Source organism: Penaeus japonicus, unplaced genomic scaffold (genome assembly GCF_977035675.1).
Source record: "Penaeus japonicus unplaced genomic scaffold, GWHDUDI00000001_assembly GWHDUDI00000018, whole genome shotgun sequence".
Taxonomy (NCBI): domain Eukaryota; kingdom Metazoa; phylum Arthropoda; class Malacostraca; order Decapoda; family Penaeidae; genus Penaeus; species Penaeus japonicus.
This window is the reverse complement of record NW_028234420.1, coordinates 10,654,189-10,659,188: the sequence shown is the minus strand read 5'-3', so window position 1 is coordinate 10,659,188 and position 5,000 is coordinate 10,654,189. Positions and strand designations below refer to the sequence as shown.

General features: G+C 38.5%; 1 protein-coding gene across 2 annotated transcripts in view; it reads right to left on the bottom strand.

The window, feature by feature from the left end:
- Positions 1 to 5,000, bottom strand: part of LOC122249628 (protein Wnt-4-like) — a 253,094-nt gene that overhangs the window by 246,855 nt on the left and 1,239 nt on the right. The window lies entirely within an intron of this gene.

Sequence of the window (5,000 nt, the reverse complement as noted above, 5' to 3'; positions counted from 1 at the left end):
CAACAATAAAAATAAAACTTATTTCAATATTTTGCAATATCAAAATCATAATTATCAATTCCTCTATAATTACGAAATCATAAATCAAGAGAATAATTACTACTGGGTTAATTCTCATTTCTGGCTTCGGGTGTATCTGTGCCTGCTGTTGTTTTGCAAAGACATTTCCCTTGTCTCGACCAAGGCATGCAATTGCTCAGAAAGTGCTTCTCATCATTTCCCGTTTCTTTATCACGCCCATTTGCATGCACGCCCGTACCTTCGTCTGCCTTTTGTGGATACACACATATAAAAGGAACACCCTACGTGACGATTACTTTCCATTCTCTTCACATATCCACCGTCTTTTCTCTCCCTTTTTTTGTTGCAGGTAATTGCAAATAAAGTTCCGCAAGTAGTTCCACTGCAATATTCGAAAAGATGTACAGGTAGCGTTAACATCGATTTATCTTCATTGCGTATTTTTCCCCGTTTGGTTTTCTGAAGTGGAAGCGCAGTCTGCCGCTGTAAGTTACACCTCCCATAAAACGCCTTGTATATTTTCCTTCCATTTTTCTCTATTTCCTCTTCCTCTTCCTTTGATTTGCATGGACATTAATGGAGGGACTCTGTACACGCACAATGAGTCTCCATGTTGTTCTAGTTATTTTATTCATCAAGAACACAAGTCGGGAGGTGTTCTGGTCACAACGCAAAGACTGTAGGTACGAGCTGTTCTCGTGGTAGCCAAGGGTTGAAGTTCAGTTGTAGTGATTTGTATCATGCCCCTATTACGATTGCGAGCGATATAAATTTTATTGTCTCTTTCAAGAAAAAAGTACGATTTTTTTTCACTTTTAATCTCTCTCATTTCGGACCAAAGTCGTGAAAAATAATATTTTGAGAGTAATGTTTTGTAATTTTAGTATTTTTTTTTTGTGTAATTTTAGAAATTTTCAGATTATAAAATACACACACTTAATTTCCATAGACTTCACCCCACCCCCTCCCCTCCCCGCATTCTTTCATCTCTCCACCCCTCCCCCCCTTTTTCCTCACCTCCCTCCCTCCACCCAAAAACACTCTAACCTTTTACACTGCGCGTCAAGCAAAGTCACTCGCGGATCTCATGTCTTGGCTGAGTGTAATGACAATAATTACGGAATTATAAATTTGGTGCTCATATTTGATTCCTTTGCGCTTCTTTTTCAGACCCATAACTTTCGCTGCTTTTTTTTTTTCTTCTTCTTCTTCCACTTCTTCCTTGTCCGTGCTCATATGAGACATTCTATTATCTCCCTAATTCTTATTCCACCTCCCTTTTTTTCTGCTCATTTCATTTTTTTTTAGCATGTTCTTCCTCCCATACTGGGTTTTGCGTGATACTTAGGTGTATGTGTGTGTTTGCGTATTGTATGTCAAGGTATGTGGGCTTTCTTGCATGCATTTTACCATCCTTTTATTCCATTTCTCTATATCCTCTTCTAGTCTGCCAAGAGAAAGGACTTTTCCTGCAGGACATGTGAATATGTGGATTTTAATTTACCCCCCCCCCCCAAAAAAAAAAAAAAAAAAATAATAATAATAAATAAAAATAAAAATAATAATAAAAAAATAATAAATAATAATAATAATAATAATAATAAATAGAAAAGAAAATCGAATATAGACATCGTGGAGACTGAAGCGACAACAGTAACATTTCATATACCCATGAAGACGGTGCCAGCTTCTTCCTTGATATCAAAATAGGCATTAAGTTCCCATCCAGGTACGTAAAGACAGTTTTCACACCTATAACATGAGGCGAGTGTGTAATTTCGGATTTATCAAAGATTCCTCAACCACGGGTGATAAATACATCCGGTGATTATATACCTGCGATATCGATTAACAGTTATATAAAACATACATGCAATCACACACACACACACACACACAAACCACAGACTGCACAGACGGGAAAACAGTCTGAGGAAGAACACGATTTTCTACCGTGAATGAACCGTGAGTATGTCTGAAGCAAAACATTTAGAATTTAGTGTATCTCTCTCTCTCTCTATATATATATATACATATATATACATACATACACACACACACACACACACACACACACACACACACACACACACACACGCACACACACACATATATATATATATATATATATATATATATATATATATATATATATATATATATATATATATATATATATATATATACGTATATATATATATGTATATATATATATATATATATATATATATATATATATATATATATATATATATATACATATACCGATTATCATTAATAAGGTGTACTAGGTTTTAGCAATGTAACATGTATATCTGAACATTAGAAAATCTATAAATGAATACATACGAGTCAAATCGCGGCCTAATACCTAATGAAAGAGGAGGAATCTCGAAAAAAGAGAAAGAAAAAACAGAAAACGGAGTAAAAAGAAAATGCAATATCGAGCAGACTGAGAGACGTCTTGCGTAACATTTGCGACATGAAAATGATAAATAATAGCGGGAGTAAAGCTAAAAATAACAGTGACATTCTATTGGTAATAACAACAGCAATTGATATTATTATCATTACGATCATCATGATCATTATTATCGTAATTGTGATTGTTATCATCATTATCATTATTTTTTGTACTGTAAGTAATTTACTGTTAATACTATTATCATCAAACTGATTATCATAATAAAGATCAAACGATATAAACTTTACAAATCATTCAAATCACCCTAATAATGATGATAACGACAATAATTCAAACACGCACCACCAGAATAATCCGAAAACATGCTGAAAAAGAAGATTAGAGAAGAAAAAAGGCCCCAGCAAGATCACAAATAAACAAACACAGACTGCCGCCGCGACCATCCGCATGAACAGTGATCAGTGTAAATACCTACACGGAAAACATCGATACGCCCACACGAACACATCCACTCATTCATGCGCCCCTGCGAACACTTGAATCGCTTTGGACCTTCCTTTTCTTGACAGCCGCCAAACACTCGCGACTGTCATACCTACGAATTCGCTACACATGTTCAGCCTCCGCCCACTAGTCTACCGTCTTGACGGCCGTCCGCCTTCGCGCCCGCCAGTCCGAGACCGTCAGTTCAGCTGCCTCTACAGGCGCGCTAACCTTAACAGATAGAAAGGAGTCCAAATTATGAACGCTTAACCGACGATACGGTTTCTGTCCTACCCTCCGTTCGCCTGTCTCTCTCTCTCTCTCTCTCTCTCTCTCTCTCTCTCTCTCTCTCTCTCTCTCTCTCTGACCGTGTGGATAAATAGCTTGTCGACAGAAAGTCATAGCGTTCCGTCGCATCAGAACGTCTTGCTATCATGCGCAGATGATGGCTTTCACAATAAAACACAAATATGGCTCGTAATGCCGTTACTCCCGTGTGTACTAATGTAGCTAATGGCGAATCTCTGTAGGTTGTATTTCAAGCCATACGGCGTGTGTGTTGGTGCTTTGTGTTTGGGTGTCAGTGTTGTACGTTTGGTGGTGTAAATGCATCCGCGTACATGTGTGTGTATTCATGTGAACCAAAATATGGACCGCGGGAATACATAAAAGGATACGCATAGAGAACACGAAAAGCATTGTATTTGAGTTGCTGGCATCTACTACAATATGGGATCTGTCAAAATTCATCTCTCAAAGGTCGGAAAGCAACAAGGTGTAAACAAAACGTCTGCCTTATCACTAATAATTCTTTTCGCCAGTAAATTATCTTCTTAAGTATACTTCTCTTTAAGACCATGAAATATGACCAGAAGTGAATGACACAAATGACCTGTTGGCTGTCATCGCCATGAGTTATGCCACTTGTGTCAAACATGACGACACGTTCCCCATGTAATCGGGGAGGCCGAGCAGAAAGTTAACCTTAGGGATTACATGAGACTTATCCTAAAGACTTACTGCAGAAAGGGAGACAAACTTTATAGTTTACCTTAGGACAGCACACTATGGATTGAGGTCGAGATTCACCCTCGGATGATGGAGCGGAGGTTAGACTAAGGTTAGGGTGAGCTTAGGGTGAAAGGAGGGGGCACTGGCAGGGTATAGGGTAGCCCATTCAAAGGTTCTCTCTGTGTCTGTGACACATCTGACTGGCTAGATCACCCATCCGACACTGTAATGTTATCAGCCTCACAATCTTAAAAGGACTCACTCGGGTTCCGTCTCACTTATTGGTTCGAAGCGCACAATCGTTGCTTCAAAGATTACCACAAAACCCTCTTTAGAGAGAGCTACTGCCGATGATGATTACAGCGTATAAATGGAAGGTATATAAATTACAGGCGCGGTAGTGTGCGACATATTGCAATGTAGTGGACAAAATGACAGGTTAATCATGCCTTATGACGTGTTGCCTTACCAAAAGACAGTTCCCTGCCCTGTGTTCATCTGTAAAATATCTCAAGATTTGAGGATGGCAGCCAACGGGAAATTAGGTAATCATAGCATTCGTATGACAATAATATGACAGGAAAAATTCAACACATGTCTCCCGAAACTCGCGGAGGTCTTTGAGCACACTAAGACAGACGCGAAGGGGTTGCGAGTCAAATTAGAAGTTAAGGTCACACCTATAAGTGCCAGAATAAGAGTGAATTAATCTATGTCAGCTGTGGTGCCTTGTGTTACTTAGTTTCGCCTCAGATGGAACACGGGAGATAGAAAAAAAAACTTTTTGTGTCCTTTTTTACTGACAATAAGAGCATAATTAGAGACGAATACGTGAAAGTTTAGGCTTTGTAGAAGACCGGTTTCTATAAACTAATTTGTTATGGTCGCCATACACGTCTTAAAGAATTGGCTTAGAACGAATTATATGGCGCATCTGTTATCATGTGTGCGCACCCTCTATAGATTCAGTTATTTTCAAATTAGTAAGGTCATGTGTTAATTGCATTCTTTAGACTGTAGTGTCGATTTGTTGCGTGACAACCAAAGGAACACACCGATA